This window comes from Cucurbita maxima, unplaced genomic scaffold (assembly GCF_002738345.1).
Source record: "Cucurbita maxima cultivar Rimu unplaced genomic scaffold, Cmax_1.0 Cma_Scf00042, whole genome shotgun sequence".
NCBI classification, from domain to species: Eukaryota; Viridiplantae; Streptophyta; class Magnoliopsida; order Cucurbitales; family Cucurbitaceae; genus Cucurbita; species Cucurbita maxima.
The window spans coordinates 1,105,679-1,126,005 of record NW_019272058.1 but is presented as its reverse complement, the minus strand read 5'-3'; the positions used below and the strand labels follow the sequence as shown (position 1 = coordinate 1,126,005).

General features: G+C 35.3%; 1 non-coding gene across 1 annotated transcript; it reads left to right on the top strand.

Moving 5' to 3' along the window:
- Window positions 1-19,636: 19,636 nt before the first annotated feature.
- TRNAA-AGC lies at window positions 19,637-19,708 on the top strand. Its single transcript has one exon. It is a non-coding gene; the product is annotated as a tRNA-Ala (tRNA).
- The last annotated feature ends 619 nt before the right edge of the window (window positions 19,709-20,327 follow it).

Sequence of the window (20,327 nt, the reverse complement as noted above, 5' to 3'; positions counted from 1 at the left end):
ATCTACCATGACCATCCGAGCAAAATCCTTCGAACTCAAATCTCAACTGTTGGATCTCCTCCAAAATTTGATATGATTTAGAACGAACATGCACAGATCATCACATCCAAAGCTAGTATTCAAAGCCAAGGTCGGTAAGGCTATGATCGGAGTTGATATCTTCAAAAAATTATTCAGAGAGTTCGATCTCTAAATAACGAAGATTCTATAGCTCTCAATGTCGGTTTAAGCTCCTCCTATAAGAATGAAAATTCATCAGTAAAGGTATTTTCGAACACGTGAGCTTTAAATCTTCAATCTAACGCTCTCTCAACTGAGCTATCCACACTAACATTAAAAATGAAAATTCATCAGTAAAGGTATTTTCGCTAATTCATTTTAATTTTAAATAGAAATAATCACTAATTTTTAATAAGATATTCAAGTTATCCAACTTGTATAAGGTGCGGTGAACTAGAACACATTAGGTATTTTCGATAATTCATTGAGATTTCAGAAAGGAATAATGACTAATTTTAGATTGAATAACGTTGAGATCAAACACGTGACCTTCAAATCTTCAGTCTGATGCTCTCCCAACAGAGCTATCCCCGCTAATATTAAAAATGAAAATTCATAAGTAAAGGTACTTCCGCTAATTCATTATATTTAAAAAAGAAATAATCACTAATTTTAGATTGAATAAGAAAGTTGTGTTTTTAGATTGTATAGTCATGTAATAAACTTGTATTAGGTGCGTTGAACGTGGATAAAACACGTGTGATCTTCAAATCTTCCGTCTAACAATCTCCCAACTGAGCTACTCTTGTTAACATTAAAAATGAATATTCATCAGTAAAGGTATTGGTTACGCTTCTGGAAATTCAACAAAAGGCAATAGTATTAGACCAAGATGCCAGATTTAAATCTCACTTCTGGAAGATTCAACAAATATTGGAAGACATGTTGAGGGTATATGTGATGGATTTTGCAGAAAGCTGACATAAGTACCTACCCCTTATGAAATTCGCTTATAATAATAGTTGTCAAGCCACCATACAAATGGCCACATACGAGGTTCTCTATGGACGAAGATTTTGATCCCCTATCTTTTGAGAAGAAGGGGGGCAAACGATAACTATTGGGCCAGAGCTGGTGCAAATTACCAACACCGCAGTCTAGAAGATTAAAGTTAGGATACAAACCGCACAAAGCCGAGAGAAAAGCTATGTAGACCTAAGGCGCAAGGACATGGAATTGTAGGTAGGGGATCATATATTCCTAAAGGTAGCACCCCATGAGAGAGGTGCTCACGTGGGGTAAAAATGGGAAGCTAAGCCTTAGGTTTATCCGTCCCTTTGAGATATTAGAAAGGATTGGATCTGTGGCCTATAGAATCGGACAATGCCCAAATTTGTCTACAGTACATAATATCTTTCATGTATCCATACTACGGAAGTATACCCTAGATCCTTCGCAGGTACTGGCTCATGAAAATCTCTTCTTGAGAGATGACCTAACATATAAAGAAGACCCGATTAAAATAATACATAAGAAAGTCAAAAGATTGAGAAACAAGAAAATCGCTCTTGTTCAGGTCCTATGGAAGAATCATAGAGTAGAAGAAGCCACTTGGGAAACAGAAGACAAATAAGAACCTTGTACCCTGACCTATTTTAGAATAAGCACTTTCGATGACCGAAAGTTTTCAAAGGAGAGGAGAATTTGCAACACTCAAGGTCTCCAATAAGAGATAGTGTATAATCCTTACTAGGTTGTATCTAGAAGAAAAGAACACGTAGAATTGAAAAGACATTGAGAAAATGGTACTTTTTCTAATTTTTATAAACTTCCCGAATCATTAAATTTTTTATAGAATAATAATTACAAGGTGCTTAAAAAAGGAAGGCTATGATCGGAGAAGACTTTTCTAGCAGAAGATTCAGAAAAATAAAGAATGAAATTATAGAAATTCTAGATGTTTCAATGGTAGTGGAAAATTCGTCTATAAATTATGAATTAGGGTAGACTATTAGGGGCAAGAAGCAAGCTTGTTCCTTTTCCTTCTAAATAAGTTTACCCATAAGTTTGGTGAAGGAGAGAGGTCCTCATAGTGCTAGTAGGTTTACACACGAATCAGTCCATGTTAGGTTACCCTCTAATGTTTTCCTAAGCTAAAACCTCAACTCCTAAAGCCTAACCCAAGACATTATGTATAAACCTAGGTTCATCAATAATCCATATACCAAGTACCTAGAACTATGTGAATAACATGCTAAATAAGCCTACCTTTCCCATGTATCATGAGCTGGATGTTATGATAGGCCTACCTTTCCCATCAGCTAAATGAGATGTCCTGCACCACGATTTACCAGTAGGATTACATGATTACGACGACAACACTCATGTGTTCATGGGGACAAAATTGAAGGTTATTTTAGGGGAAGGTTTTCAGGATCAGTATATGATACATGACACGATGACCTCTTAGTTCTAAGATCCTAAAAACATAACAAGAAGTAATATTCTAGCTTAAGGTCGCGATTAAGAACTTACTAGTAGGCTACTTACTAAGTTTTACTCACTCCATGTTTATCATTTTTTTTTTCAAGTAACTAATAGTTGGTCGTGGATGAGAGCAGACTTTGGAGTGTGGGTCATGGACGAACCTCTGTTTTTAAAATAGTATTTTTTGTTCTTCTTTTGAGTCTGCTTCTTATTTTGTGTTTGTAACGAGTATGTATATGTAACACCCCAAACATGAAGAAAATTAGCTCCCGTAAGAATAAGTCACTCATGAAAGACCCAAAGGACAGAAAGGAAAAAAATTAAAGTTTAAGCAAGAACACGGGACTTAGTCAATTGAGTACCCTAACAAGTGATTTCAAGGAGTTAAAAAGGCCTTTTAAAAATGATTCGAAAGTCTTTTAAAAATGATTGGAAAGGAAAAAGTAAATGAAAAGGACAAAAAAGTCATTTTATCAATTATCAAAAATCTTTCCCGATTTGTAATTTCTTATCTAGAACGAATCTCAAGATTCAAAATAAGGGGGAAATGATAAAAAAAAACAATGAGGAATTTGTTGAAAAATAATAATAAAATATTCAATCAAATTACCAAAATGCCCCTGAAAGAATGGATAATTAGAGAAATGCCACTCTAATTAGAATCAGAGCATCTACCGTGACCATCCGAGAAAAATCCTTCGAACTCAAATCTCAACCATTAGATCTCCTAAAAAATTTGATATGATCTAGAATGAACATGCACGGATCATCACATCCAACGATTAGTATTCAAAGCCAAGGTCGGTAAGGCTATGAACGGAGTTGATATCTCCGAAAAATTATCCAGAAAGTTCGATCTCTAAATAACGAAGATTCTAGAGCTCTCAATGTCAGTTTAAGCTCCTCCTATAAAGTCTGAAGTAGGAGCAACAATACGGAATAAAAATTGAGAAAGGTTGATCCCCTAATCGAAGACAATAAGCGTTTAGGTTATGGGCCTCCTACTCTCAGATTTCTTCCAAATTCAAGAGCAATCCTCCACCATTTCTCTTCGAACTTCTAAATAACGAAGATTCTGGAGCTCTCAATATCGGAGATTTGATTAATATTTAATATTAATTCAAATGACAATCCCAATTAATTCCTGCTCATATTTGATTAAGATATTAAATCTTATTTAAATATCTCAAATTCTCTCTTTTTGTTTAATTCGTAAATAAAACAAAAATGCGGTTAAATATATCGTATATATGTAGCGCAGTCTCCCTAATTTGAATTCGAAGACTTCGAACTCACTTGTCACCCTGTTTTATGGTTTAGTCCGATATGAGCTAGCAGAGGGACCTAATGGACCTATACATCATGGGCTCCAACGATCCAAGATTAACCGGTTAAACTCATTAATCTTGTTAACCAACATTCGTTAACTACTAGGACATTCCACTATAGCCTAGTAGTTGCACTCCCCTCACAATAGATATATTTTTGTCCATTGTATATAACCATGATTGGTAAGTCGATCCTTCACAGGTTGTTTGTAACTAGAGCTGGGTCAATTTACCGTTTTACCCCTAAAGTTACTTCTTGTTTCTTATGTCTCACTAATCCTCTAATGAACAATTGGTTTGTGGTCCAACCAGTAAATCAGATCCCTCTCAGGCCAATGAGAGGGTGGGACCCCTTGTTCAAGACCTGAGTCAGTATTTAAGCCTCTCTTCTATCCCTAAAAGTGGGTAGGAGTGAATTCCATCTTGCACCCTATGTCCCCAGCCATTTACCCTCTTACCCCTAAAATGGGAGGCCTATTGAGTCGGCAAACATGAGCCACTCTCACCCATGCAAATCTAAGGATAATTCCGAATAAACAGGAGTTCATGGTTAGCTCAGGATTAAGATTGAGTTACCTGGGTCATCGAATGAAAAGAAAATCAGTCTCAACAGTAAACGACATCATAAAGTGAGAGTGATTTTCTTCATGGTCTGATCTTATGCAATACTCATTACATAGGACACCCCCATTCACTTGTCTGCACATGTACAATTTAGTGATCAAATTGTTTATATCATATACAAAAGTGGGCCGCATCCATAGTGTCCCTAGAATAAGGTACTCAGTCTTATCCTTATATTATAGATCATTTTAACTATATACTTGAATTTGATAAACTCTTGTGTCTCTACATATAGTTCAAGTAATCATACTATAGCCCGAGTGTTCTTAGTTTATTGGATTTAGATTAATGATCGTAAAGTTCACTTTATTCAATAACAATCTTTACTGAATAAACAACACTTATAACTTAATTGAAAATAGAATATGTTTTTGTTTACAAACTTGAGTTTTAGGATATAAAACCCAACAAACTCCCACTTGGACTAAAACTCTAGTGGGGTTTTATAATGTTGAGTAGAGAGAAAGACATAAATACAATAAACTAGGGCATCACATACTCATGCCTTTTCTCTCACTTGCCCTAGATTACATAACTCGTAGTCCTAGACTCACTAGGTGCCCTTCAAACACTTTAGCCGTGAGGGGCTCTGAAAATGGATCAGCAATGTTGTGCTCTGAAGCTATCTGTGTGACGATCACATCTCCTCGTTGCACAATCTCCCTTATGAGATGATATTTGCACTCAATATGTTTTCCTCGCTTATGACTTCTTGGTTCTTTTGAATTTGCAACTGCTCCACTGTTATCACAATAAAGAGTGACGAGAAGATGCATATTTGGAACGACTTCCAAATCAGTTAAGAACTTCCTAAGCCATACAGATTCTTTCGCTGCTTCACAAGCAACAGAATGTGTTAATATAACACATGCGTTAGCAATTTGGATCTTAGGCACTTTTAGAACATCAATTATAGTAAATAACTAGCATGTTCATAAGTATTAAAACTTAATGAGTTTAAATACTAACCTTTTGTAGTTCAAATATCTTTTTCCTCACGAACCGGTTTCGAACCACCACTAGTGTCTTCTCCATTGTCCTCTGGCCTTAGAACGAGATTGTGGAATCCGGTGAGTGACTTATACTTGGGACAGATTTTGTATATATGAAGAGAGTGTTTGTGAGAGGTTTTTCTCAAGGTTTTTCACCAACAAGAACCACCTTCCATGTACCATGATCACTCTATTTATAGAGTCATGTTTGCTTGTTCATGCAAATTTGAGATCACCAAATTTTGACACTCAAAATTCTACTCAAATTTGTGGGATTTATTTGGAAAACATTCAAGTTTGGTTAAACCAAATTTTGACACCTCAAAAGTCCACTAACATGGATTTTTCGATAAAATGAAGTCAACATTTTGACTTTCTTCATTTTGATTCAACAATCAATTTGAATTATTAATTTGTATAAATCTAGGTTCATCAATAATCATTGTACCAAGTACCTAGAATTATGTGAATAACATGCTAAATAATTTGCTAAGATCCATACCCATAAGTAACCATTATCTGTCATTACGATGTGTACTAAAAGGCCCCTATTCCTCTTTAGGTAGGATGTCCTGCAATATGTATCATGAGCTGGATGTTATGATAGGCCTACCTTTCCCATCAGCTAAACGAGATGTCCTGCACCACAATTTACCAGTAGGATTACATGATTATGACGACACCACTCATGTGTTCATGGGGAGAAAATTGAAGGTTATTTTAGGGGAAGGTTTTCAGGATTAGTATATGATACATGACACGATGACCTCTTAGTTCTAAGATCCTGAAAACATAACAGGAAGTTAATATCCTAGCTTAAGGTCGCGGTTAAGAACCTACTAGTAGGCTACTTACTAAGTTTTACTCACTCCATGTTTATCATTTTTTTTTCAAGTAACTAAGAGTTGGCCGTGGATGAGAGCAGACTTTGGAGTGTGGGCCATGGACTAACCTTTGTTTTTAAAATAGTATTTTTTGTTCTTCTTTTGAGTCTGCTTCTTATTTTGTGTTTGTAACGAGTTTGTGTATGTAACACCCCAAACATGAAGAAAATTAGCTCCCAAAAGAATAAGCCACTCATGAAAGACCCAAAGGATAGAAAGGAAAAAAATTAAAGTTTTAAGCAAGAACAAGATACTTAGTCAATTGAGTACCCTAACAAGTGATTTCAAGGATTGGAAAGGAAAAAGTAAATGAAAAGGGCAAAAAAGTCATTTTATCAATTATCAAAAATCTTTCCCGATTTGTAATTCCTTATCTAGAAGGAATCTCAAGATTCAAAATAAGGGGAAAATGATGAAAAAACAATGAGGAATTTGTAGAAAAATTATGGATTTTTCGAGAAAAATAATAATAAAATATTCAAAAAGTGGAAAATTACCAAAATACCCCTAAAAAAATGGATAAATAGAGAAATGTCACTCTAATTAGAATCAGAGCATCTTCCGTAACCATCCGAGCAATATCCTTCAAACTCAAATCTCAACTGTTGGATCTCCTCCAAAATTTGATATGATCTCAATGAACATGCACGAATCATCACATCCTCTAGCTTTCGAGGAAGAAGTTGAGTAAACTTGATGAAGAAATCGAGAGCTGAAACATCGGAGAACAAGCTATCCAAGAGATCGAAAATCTGGCATTTTGAGTGAGTTGCATACTGAGTACGATTTCTAGAAATTAAGGTCTTAGACTTAAAGACATTCCTCTAAACCAATTCCTTTAGCCTAAAGAAAGGATATGAAAGAGGTTCAATAAAGAAATAGGGCCTTGCAACCCCTAGAATCGGCTACCCAATAGAAAAATCCTTTGTTTTTTCTCCAGCGATAAATCAGATTTTGGATGAACTTTGGAAGCGAATATCTTAGGCTACGATCTACGAGAAGGTATCAAATCAATCCCTAACCCTTCCTTGTAACACTCATCTTTAAGTTTCACGAAGAAATCAAGGAGAGAAATGCTGTAAATGTGGCTGTACATGCTGAGTTTCAGGTGGCGGCGATGCAAAAAATGCGCATCTTCTTCCTGTTTAGAGGAAGAAAACGATGATATGGCCAGTTCAACTGAACTATCCAAGTCAACTCAAAATTTGACCTTTTCTCGGGTTTTCTCAATTTTAACCCCATTCTAGACCGATTCTCATAAAAACATTATGGTTTCATAGACTAGACACAATAAGGAGTACGTGGAAGGAAATTTGAAGTAATTCAGATACTGGAAGCTGAAGAATAGAGGTCCCAAACGTCAGCGACGAGGCAAGTAGCCACCTTGGACTCTTTGTTAAGAAATACTTGTAGAAATCGCTTGGATTTTCATATGAACCCTAAACCAAGTATGAATTAAGGATATATGAAAAAAAACCCAAAGAACCCTGAGTTAAGACCCTGAATCGATCAAATAGCTCGAGATTTAATTAACGTTAAAATAACCCACTATATGAGCTCCGCTGCCCATCAAATTTTAATACTAAGCATATTATAGTATATTGATGTTAGATATGAAATTTGATGGTCATTGGATAAGGATAAGTAGGTAAACCAATAAACTGTGTAAAATGACCATAATTCCCCTAAGGAAATTTACCTTCAGCTCATGACCTAGTTGACCTTCAAATGCTATGAAATTCATCAGTAGATCTTATTTTATAAAATGGTATATGAATCCTTATCCCAAGAGGTTATATAAGGTAATGAAGTTTGGGAGTTATTGGAAAACTTTAGTTAGCGAAACCAAGATATGGGAGAAAATGCTATCCATATGACTTTTGCCATGATGCACGATGTTTATAAAATTTGTAGTCATTGTTGCCAATGTTTGCTGCACACAAAAAAAGATAGGGATGTTAAATTTTTAAGTCACTTTTCGAAAGTATGGTAGATAAATTTGGTACTAAATTATTGTTTTGAACTGCATGTCATCTTTAGATTAATGAGCTGGTTAATAGAACATTACGAGCATTGCTTAGGGCTATTATTTGTAAGAATATTAAGTCTTGGGACGAATGTATGCCACTCATTGTTCTCTTTTTGAAGTTGTTTATGGATTTAATCCACTTACGTGGCTTGATTTGCTTTCTATCATCTAATATTTTTGTGAGTAAATCAGCCACGAGTAGGGAAAATGAGATCCAAACATTGCATAAAGAGGGGAATGAGACAATTGAGAAACAAAATTTCAATGTTGCTTCAAGAATTAACAAAGGACGGAATGAAATCATTTTTCAACCCGGTAACTGGGTTTGGATACATTTTCGCAAGGAGTGATTCTCATTTCAAAGGAAGACAAAGTTACATCCAAGAGGGGATGACCCTTTAAAGAATTAATAACAATGCATATGAAATGATCTTCCATTAGAATTTCAGCACATCCTACTTTCAATGTTGCTGACTCGAGTCCTATTGATGTAGGTGATGATTTTCTGATTCGAGGACGAATCCTTTTGAAGAGGAGGAAGATGATAAGGATCACGGTGTTCCAAATGTTGCAACTAGACCTATTACACGATCCAAGGCTAAGAAGATTCAACAAGCATTCATTTTTCATCTACAAAATTTGATAGGCTCAGTTCAACTATTATTTCATGTGTTATAAGCTTATTAGATTGAGGAAGGATCATTTTGAGCTTCAGAAGTGAATATTTACACGGTTGAAGGAGCATATGAAGTTGCAAGCATCATTACATGAGTTGTTAGAAAACTTTATTTATTTTTAATTTCATAAAGTTTGTAATGGTAGAATTATAAAATTGACTTCATCTTTTGTGGAGATTCAAGGGGATAGAGATTAAATCCCGGCCACTAACTTCTTTTGTGAGGAGACTATAAATACACACAAATTATTATGTAAAAATCAGAAGTTTCCCTTCAAAACCTGAGCATCGTATATGCCATTTATAAGTTTCCCTTCAAAACCTGAGCATCGTATATGCCATTTATAAGTTTCATGTCATTCTTGTGGTAGAATTGCATGTGAGCCATATAGTAAGCTTTGAAATTTCTTTTCTCCATATTCATTGTAATATATCTTGATACAAACAAGTTTATGTTTCTAGGGAATGTATTAAGCACACGAATTTATTAATTACGGTGAACTTTTGTATAAAACGAAGTAAATACAAACGGAGTAACATGAGATAGAAGTAAACATAGTAATATAAAGAAACTACATAAACTTAAAAAAAGTTAATCCCATTTTACAATATAAATATTGTTCAATTGTAGCCAATAAGTAGTTTTGAAAACTGGCCACTCCATATCCATCTATGTTTGGAAAACTAAAATAAAGAAAAAAAAATAAAAATATTTTTCAAAAACTTAGTTTAGAGTGAAATTTTGCTTAAAATTCAAATGTTTTTTTTTTTTAATAAAAGGATAAAATACATAACTTTGAAAAAAAACAAAATAATTATCAAAGGGGCCTAATTTTTAACATATCTATCCTAAAGGAATGCATGGACTCTAGTGGCAATGTTGCTTCAACTGTGTGATAGATCATGTGAAGTTAACGTGACAATAATAATAAGTTCTAAAGCACAAAAATATGTTGGTAAATTTCATATATTGAGGTGCGGAAAACATATACACACGGGAAACTAAAAATAATAGATCCACTATAAGGGCATTTAGTTTAGTGGTATGATTTTTTCTTTTTTTACAAATTAGGTGGAATGAAGAAACATAAATAATGAGTTTAAAATTACCAACAAAATATCAATTTTCAAATGGAATGGAGACATAAGACTGTTTTCTTCTCTCAACAGTAATTGTCGCAAACCCTATGTAAATAATTTAACAGCAATCTAGATCTAAAAGATACAATAATAATGATTATTGCTCATGAATTTCATTAACAAAAAAATAAATGAAATAATGATGATACATTCCATAAAAAACTTAATATATAGCCCATAATAAGGGCATTTGGTCTAGTTGTATGATTCTTGCTTTGGGTGCAAGAGGTCTTGAGTTTGATACTCGAAATGCCGCCACTTCTCCAAAGAAAAAAAACACTAAGGCATTTGGTCTAGTGGTATGAATCAAAATGCCCCCAACAAGATGATATGATATGATTATCACAATCCCGAAAGATGCGCCCAAATAACCGATGAAAAAGTTTCAGAGAGCCATAGGTTCGAACCGAACCGCGCTCCTTTTCTAGAATTGTCATTCTTTTGTCTTTTAAAATCTCTTGCCTTATCGGTCATCAGTTTTTTGTATCATATATTGAGATAATTATTATGAAAAAGCAATTCCACGAGTGTGACTTAAATATCCTTTCTTTGTGGTATCAGTCATGATATTTGAATAGCCAGAACCGAGCATAAAACATTGAGGTAGAAAGTCGAAAGCAAGCTCTTTTCGCGTATGCGCAATCTCGAAGCCCAATTAGCTCACGGACTGTCTCCTCAACCCTGGCGAGTATGAGTGCTCGGTAAGAGAGAATGTCGAATGAGAAAGACATTCAATTTCAGAAACATTCGCAACTACCAAAGTGCACTAAACCTAGTAGAGATATTCGACCTAACGATAATTGTACTTCAAGCCCATTTAATCAATCCACTTTGTACCTTATTGTTGACCGAATAGGATGCACACCAGGCCTAAATTCTCTCTCAGTCACCCGGAGATGAAAGAAAGATCAGATCTGAAGTTCACGAATCGAAGAGAAAGTGGATCTGAGTTTTACATGCTTTCATTTTCAAAAGCTTCGCTTGCCTATCTCTCAGCCGTGTATAGAGAATTCCTTGATCATTTCCTTGGCGGATAACACAAATGAAATCGATTCCCTGACCGCCCATCTTATGAGTCCATTCTTGTCTTGTTGGTTAGTTGTACTATTCTATATCTCTCTTGATTGATTGAAAAATGTTCGGGAGCTGGGAGGGCCTATCGTGAGGGAACTTTCCTTTTCACGGTAGGCAAAGGTAAAGCGGGAGCTGCATATATCCACGATGATCAAGGTAGAGCGACTCCTTCTTTAAAAGAGGTTGGGTTTATTGAAACTGTTAAATCCGCTTTCGTTAAAGAAAAATAGGAGCCCTTGGTTTGGCTGATCAGGATGAGGATTCCGCTTTTCATACTCCTGCTATGAGCTGAAAGAGCTGGTAAGCTATCTCGCTTAAGGAAAAGAAAAAGCACATACGGGTTGACCTCATTACAAGGTATGGGGGCTAACCAAAGAAGGTCAGTCGAACTAGGTTAGAACCCTTGATCCGGTTGAGCTAGGTTTTTCCATGTGAGAATGTATGCGTATCGATATCCTCTTTTTGTTTATACGTTTGGAGAAACCTGCTAAGCCTGCCTTTCTTACCAAGTGTGATTCAATCTTTCAGCTCAAATTTTCCTCTCATCCGACGGAAAAGGTAGGAGTACGACTACCTTTTCTTTTTCTTGCCAGAGCCAAGGGATCAATCAGTTCCTACCAAAAAGTTTGCTATCTATTAGTTGCCGTAATCGAATGTATTTCTCATTTCATGTAAGCTCCTCCAAGAGCTTCCAGTTCCGTAGTAGACAAAACCTTGGACTTCTATTGAACTTATAGCATTGCCTGTTGAGCTCGCCGTTGAGGGTTGGCCTTACAGGAGATCGAGCAGCCTTTCTTTCCATGCCTTGTACGCTTTCTCGCTTATCGCGTAGCTAGCCAACTAGCCAAAGATAGAGGGAGAGGGATCATGTCAATCAATTTGTATGTGCATTTTGTTCGTCCTGTACTTGCCTGCTTAGCTTTCTTAGCCAACATCTTCGGTTTCCCCCGAACCAAGAGGTTCGCTTATCCATACTCAACAGTCACACTTTTAGCAGAAAGACTGATTTTTTCCATAAAGTCGGTTCATAGATCAAGAAAGAATGAAGGTGCTTACAGGGACGGTTATGCGATACGCCTTTTCATACTCGCATTTTCTTTAACTTTGCTATCAACCTAGCCATTCTCTTTTGTTGCTTTAAGGGGTCTCCCCACTGTAGATTACTCGGATTGGTTCTCACGTCCCTATGCGAAAAAGTATGGGCGAGTTTAGTTTGAGTGTTCATCGATTGGGTGGATCCATATGCTCCGGGGGGGTGAGACGAGGTGTAGCACATCTGTTTTGGGTATGTTGTTCGCTAAAGGTTTTAGGAAAGGGTACAAATTTTCTACATAGGTCATCTGTGGTCACAATCCTTCCGTGGCCCAACCTTTATTCGCAGTCCGCATCCAACCATTTCTTTTTCAACCTACACGTACGCTCCAAGCCAAACTCACGTAACTAGTCAGAAGCACGTAACTAGTCAGAAGATGCAGCCCACAACTGAACGGAAGACAAGTGTCACAATCGCACTCTTGCAGTAGTGAGACACTTATTATGTGACATTTGTTCTAATCCAATAAACAAGTCAACCATGCAAAATTTAGACTGAAGGAACAATAACAGTGTATTCTTGAATCACGTTTAGAAGAAATATTTTAGAAAACGTGAGCGAGGAAATACGTTAAAAACAATTTCAAATAGAGCAATGTTATAAGCTAAAAGTGAACAAACAACAACTGGTCACGTTCTCCTATAGTACATTTTGGGACATTTTAGTTCTGATGGGTGTAGATATGATTTTGATGACTAATCATACACCCCGTATTGGCACAACAATAATAGTAAAGGCCTATCTAAGATGAATGCAAGTAAAAGTGGTTTGGAATGAGCATGCTACTATGAACCACAAATCATTTACAAGAATAGCTGAGTCATCTAACACGCAGCCACAGGCAACACGCTTTGGCCAATCATGATCGCGACATCTGCCCTTACACAATTTGTCAATATCTCTATCAACCGGCTCTTCATAAACTCAACGTTGTAGGATGAGACTGACTTTAGGTCTCGCGATGCGCTTCTAGTTGATCTCAGTATTGAGGAGTCTTTTCCAACCTACTAGAAGCTGTTGAAAATCACTTCTCGGTTTGTTAACTCTTCAACTCTTCTCTATTGGTGTCTTTCCTACTTTCTTTGCTTGAAACATTTTCTTCTTTGCATGACGTCATACCACCTGCTTCTACTTGTTGTTTTCTTGGTCGGAATAATAACGTTTCAAGTTACTGACGTGGACAACAAGGTTAGTTTGTATCCATAGGAGCAATTGGATCCTATATGATGTCTTCCTAATCTTGGTGTATAACTTCGACTAGTCCATAGAATTTTCGCACCAGTCTTTGGTTCTTGTTGCTTTGAACTCAATGTTGATCTGACCTTAACTTATTATAATTCTCTATTTGCTTTGAAATTATTGTGGTCGACCCTTCTCTTCATTCGTATGGATGGTATTTTTGCGTGAACATGTGTTGCTTTAGTGGTTTGTTTTTGTCTCCCTTCTTTAGTAGAGGTGTTGGCTTGGTGTCTTTGCCAAGCATTTGAGTGATCACTAACAAGAGCTTTTGCAGGTCAAATAAACCCGACTGTGAACATGCCATTTTGTTATTTGTAGAATTAAACTAGCTCAGGCTGAGCCGCATGACATCTGTTTGTGGCAGGCGACATAAAACTAATCTTGTGATTTATCTCTCTTGGTAAAGTTAAACCCAATATTTGACCTTCTTGTTTTGGGTCGTGGTGTTCATGTAGTGGAAATAAATTTTTTGTTGAGGTTCGCACATTTGCACTTCCCCTTTTCAAATACAACAATGGTAGCAAGGGTAGATTCATCATGGCTAAGATTCTTTCTCAACTATACTATCGTCATCATTTTCACCCCTCTTGGTTGATGGATGTTTGTCTGAATGATCATTGGGTTAGACTCCGTTACTACTAGGCATTTTCTAGGGGCATGTAAATGACTTTGTGTTCTAGCAGAATGTCAATCCCTGACTATTTGGGCTCTAGAATGTTGGATATGAAGGCTAACTATATAGTTGGCGTTTACATATTGTGAAGCTATATATAATAAACTGAAATCATATATATACCCATTAGCCAACTAGTCAGTGCTTCCTAAATGTACATTTCTCATTCTCCATATCCTCTATTTGCAACCCTGAAGTCATTAATACAAAACCATTAGAATATTTCTTCTTACATTTTCTCTATCATGTTTTTTGTGTTCATTTAGATCAAGTGTGTGCGATGTTTTGTGATCCTAATAACTAGTATCAGAGCGAGGAGAGATTCACCACGACCTGTGAAGATGGAAAGTTCAAGAATTGAAAAGTTTGATGATTTGATAACAATTTCTAGAAGATGCAGATTGAAGATTATCTGTACGAGAAAGATATTCAGGAACCCCTTTTGGGGGTGAAGCCAGATACCATGACCACGGAGGAGTTGAAGCTCAAGAATTGTCTTGCTGTAGGGTTAATGTTGTTGACGTTGTCCAGAAACATGACGTTCAACATCATCAAAGAGAAGACGACATCGGGCCTATTGAAGGTGTTGTCAAATATGTACGAAAATATGTCGGCTATGAACAAGGTGTATTTGATGCAGAGGTTGTTCAATCTACAAATGTTGATTGGTTGCGGATCAATATAAATTAGTTCAACATGATTGTAAGTCAATTGAGTTGGGTGGAAATTATGTTAAAAAATAATATTAAAGCATTGATTTTGATGTCATCTTTACTCGAGTCGTGGTATACTGTTGTTGCTGCAATCAACAGTTCACGAGGATCTATTAAACTGAAATTTAGTGAAATTTGAGATGTCAGCAAAAGCCCAAACAGGAAATTGGGGATTCATTAGGCAATGCTCTGATTGTTGATCGAAGGGGAAGAAGTAAATCAAAGAGCCCAAACAAACATGGGCGATGAAAATTAAGAAACTGGGAAAAATCTCCAAACAAACAAAACGTAAAGTGTTGAAATTGTGAAGAAAAATAACACTTTCGGACAGATCGTACAAAATTAATGAAAAGAAAAATCACAAATTTGAAGATAACGATAATTTCATATAATCAGCAGAAGATACTGAGAATGCTTTAATCCATAGCGTGAACAGCCCAATTGAATTTTGGATTTTAGATTCAGTTGCATCGTTTCATTCGAATCCAAGTAAGGAATTGTTTCAAAATTTCAAATACGGAAATGTTAGGAAGGTGTATATTGCCAACAACAAAACGTTGGAGATTGAAGGGAATAGAGATGTCTACATATAAACTCTAACTGGAAATGAGTGTGTGGATATTATGGGAATAGAGATTTCTATTGGTCAGTTGGATAGCACAGGTTATGCAGCCGAGTTTGAAAAGAGTTTTGGGAATATTGTGAAGGGTGTCATGGTGGTAGCATGACCTAAAATCTGGAACCCTATACACCAATGTAGAGTGTATAAACATGGTTGCTGTTACTAAGAGTGCTTCCAATTCAAGTAACAGCAACAACAACCATGTTTATACACCCTACAGTAGTGTCAACAGATTTGAACATATGAGCATCAAAGAAATGAAGATGATGGGTGCAAATAGAGTTTTAGAAGGCCTAAAATCTATTGATATGGGTGTTTGTAAGAGCTGCGTTATGGAAAAATATAAACGAGTTAGCTTCACAAAAATTGCCAGAGAACTAAAGAAAGTGCAATTGGAAATGGTTCATACAGACGTTTGGAGACCATCTCCAGTTTCTTCATTTCTAGTACCCAAATTTCATGGATTAGATGTCTCGCACTCTACAACGAAAACTCTCTGTTTTCCTAAAGCTAGTCATATATCTCATGACCACTCTTTTCCTCCTCACCATATCTAGACACTATAACGTTGATCCATTATGGTCGTATATAGTTAACGTTCACTCTTTAACGTCCAAGGACATTTTATAACTACCACGAAAATCAAAACATACAATAAATTCATACAAGTTTTACAACATATCATATACTACAAAATAGGGTTAGACTGCTTACTTGGTCGCGGGGAGACGTGTCATCGAGCTGAGTCATAGAGATATACGACTCTTTATCTTAAGAAAAAATCTATATAATTTAAAATCCGGCTGCTCTGATACCAATCTGTCACAACCCAAATTTCAAGGGTTCAAAACTCAAATAGAAACTAAAATTGAAAGTTAAAACAAATAAAAATAAGAGTAAAATAATATAAAATAATGCTGTAAAATTAAAATAAGATTGAGAAAACAACACCACATTAAATATAAAATAAAATTAAATTATAAGACGGTGTTGTTCAAATTTATCCAAACAAAAAAAAATGTTTGGGATACAATTACAAAAAAAAAAAAGTACAAAAAATTCAAACATAAAGACAAACTAACGCTGCCTAACAACCCCATCTGTGAGTGCACAATCTTTGAAGGCTCCCTCATACGAACCCATCCAAAATAATCACACCTGTGACCGCATCTCTTGACTTTAAACTGCTAGTCTAAACATGGTTTTGTCACCAAAGCTTTAGAGTTTAATCTATCTTTACAAAAATATTTTTCTCTTAATTTATAATTAGTCATAAAAAGAAATAATTAGATACAAATTTGGTCTAGAATTCAAAACTTTCAAATCTTACAGTTTCTTAACCAGATTCAAATCCAGATTCTTGAACTCCTAGTACCTTAAATAAAGTTGGTCTCCTCTAATAAAATAGGAATTTCTCTTAAGATCATTAATACAATTATGCTTTATCTTAAACATGCCAAACATGAAACTAAAGTGCGTTCAATTTAACTCCATTTCCATCTTGAATGATGTTTAGGGTATATTCTTGATTTACTTTAAAGTTCTTGTGACATGACAGTTCATATTAGTTATACTTTCTGCAAAATCACACTTAAAAAACAACAACGATGAACCTAAGTCTATTAGTCATTTCAAAGACAATTTCTTTCTCCATCTTATTGATAATAATAGTTCAACTAAATCCATATTATGCAAAGAAACAAGTTTACAACTCATAAAAACAACTGCCTAATAAATTATGTCTTAAAAATTTGAAAACATAAGTTGTAGTTGATAATTGCACAAAAATTTCCCTAAATTCATGAATTCGTGTCCAATTAGTTAATCCTAAAGATTGTAACTAGCATATAGTATTAAAGCTCCACATGAAGTAATTTAAAGTTCCCTAAAGTGTATCTCATCTTTAATGAAGCATGAATTGCACGGAAGTTCATGAAATGCTTATAGACTTCAACTCTGAGTACTATTACTGCAATTATGTTTCATATGAGTTTGTCATAAATGAAACTAAGGTGCATTCAATACAACTTTATTTTCTTGTCATATGAGACAAAATAGAAAAATTAAATCAAACAAACTGATGAACTAAACCGAATCAATCTAACCCAAATTGATTAGTTTGTTTCTTTTGTTGGGTTGTTGGGTTGTTTGATGACCCTTTTATATTATAACAATTCAACTTTTCATGAGAGAAAAATATATTTAAGTAGAAGTTAAAAATATTGGGTGTTCAAGAAAAGGCATTTAGTTTAATGGTATTATTCTCACTTGTGGTGCAAGAGGAGGTTTTGAGTTCAATTCTTGAAATGCCCCTATGTCTAATTCTTTTCTTATCGAAGGACTTCATATTCGACATCAACCTAACTTCATATTCGACATTTTATACTTACCATCATGCTCTTAATACTCATAGTCTTTCTTAACATCTCATCCCAAGGCTTTATTCTCCAAGACACATTCTAATCAACCTAACTTCGTATTCAACATTTTATACTTACCATCATGCTCTTAATACAACATCCCATCCCAAGGCTTTATTCTCCAAGACACATTCTACCTCTGAGGACTTCACGTGTTTCCTGCAATACGAAAAAATACAAACTTAATACCTAGGGCATTTGGTCTAGTGGTATGATAATCGCTTTGGGAGTGAGAGTTCTCGAGTTTGATTCTCAAAATGCCCCTTCAAGAGATTGGAGTACGAATTTTGGGGATGTAGCTTAGATAGTAGAGCGCTCACTTCTAATGTGGAATGTTTCGGAAAAATACAAACTTAATACCTAGGCCGAAGGCTTCATACTCATACATACGTTTCAAGTGGTATAACAAGGGCATTTGGTCTAGTGGTATGATTCTCGCTTTGGGAGTGAGAGGTCTCGAGTTTGATTCTCAAAATGCCCCTTCAAGAGATGGTAGTACGAATTTTGGGGATGTAGCTCAGATAGTAGAGCGCTCACTTCTAATGTGGAAAGTTTCGGGGTTGATACCTTGCATCTCCAAAATGAATCGACGATCACTAAATATATTATTTCTTTTCAATTTTTCCTTATATATTATTTCTTTTCAATTTTTCCTTATTCATGACATGTTGAGTAGTGATATTTCTTCATTTTCACTATTATTGATGATGGAAAATTTAGGGTTTTGTGATGCAAGAATTGTGAAGATGTAGTTTCGCTTAACATGCGAGAGTTACGGCTTAGCATACAAGAGGTATGGGGATCGATACCTTGTCATCTCCAAAAGAAATTATTTATTATTAATATTTTATTTCTATTCAATATTTCATTATTTATGACATAATATGCATATATACTTTTTCATTTTCACAATTATTGATGAAGGGACGTTTAGGGTTTTTTGATGTAAGAATCGTAGGGATGTAGTTTGAATGGTAGAGCGTTCATTTCCCATGTGGAAAGTATGGGGATCAATACCTTGCATCTTCAATTGAATCGATTATTACATATATTATTTCTTTTCAATTTTTTCTTATTTAGGACATAATGAGCTGGGATAGTTTTTCATTTTCACTATTACTGATGACGAGATGCATAGGACTTTGTGACGTAAGAATTGTGGGGATATAACTTAGATGGTAGAGCGCTTGCTTTGCATGCGAGAGGTATGGGGATCGATACTCTGTATCTTTAGATTTATTATTAAGGGGATATCTTGCATCTCCAAAAGAAACTATTTGTTATTAATATTTTATTTCTATTCGCTCATTTAGCATGCGAGAGGTAAGCGCTCTTGCATGCTAAACTATTTGTTATTAATATTTTGATATTTTTTTATTTTCACTATTATTGATGATGAGACATTAATAGGGTTTTATTATGTAAGAATCATGGGGATGTAGCTTAGGTGGTAGAGTGATCGCTTTGCATGTGAGAGGTATGAGGATCGATACCCAGCATCTCCAAAAATAAAGACTATCTATTATTATTACATTGTTTCTTTTCAATTTTTCCTTATTCATGACCTGTTGTGTAGCAATATTTCTTCATTTTCACTATTATTGATCACGAAAAATTTAGGGTTTTGCGATGCAAAAATTGTGGGGATGTAGCTCAGATGGTAGAGCGCTCGCTTAGCATGCGAGAGGTCGGGGATTGATACCCCGCATTTCCAAAAGAAAGAAATGATTTTTTTAAGTATGAGTTAATTTAACATGTTATGTATAAGGTGGGTACGAGAGAAAAAGAAAAGATACTTATATAAGGAGGACTTCTTCACTTCTTCACAATTGCAATATCTGACCAATGAATATAATGGTCATTTATAGCTTCTATCACAATAATTGACACCCTTAATTGGAACTAGATGAACTAGATTTTAAGGCAAATCTTCTCCACAACTCACTTTGGAACACTTTTATAGATAGTTTCAACAAACTTACTTTGCGTTGTGGAGAACTGATATGAACCACGACCAAGGAATTTCCATACCTGAAGGTCCAATTACAAGGACGAGAGCTAAGAAGCTACAACAAACCTTATACAGTTATATTCAAGCTATGGTGAGCTCATCAAAGGAAATTCTAGAAGACGCTGGAGACCTCCCTTATATGTTGTGCAAAGTTGAGCTTCAAGAAAGAGATGAATTGAATGCACTTTAAGTTGCATTTAATGAACTCCACTGAATTTATGAAACTAGTCTAAGGATGAGTCAATAAGCAAATTTTATTAATTGCATTATTTTATTATATTTTAAATATTTGTTTGTCATATTTAAGCTAGTTTTAAATATA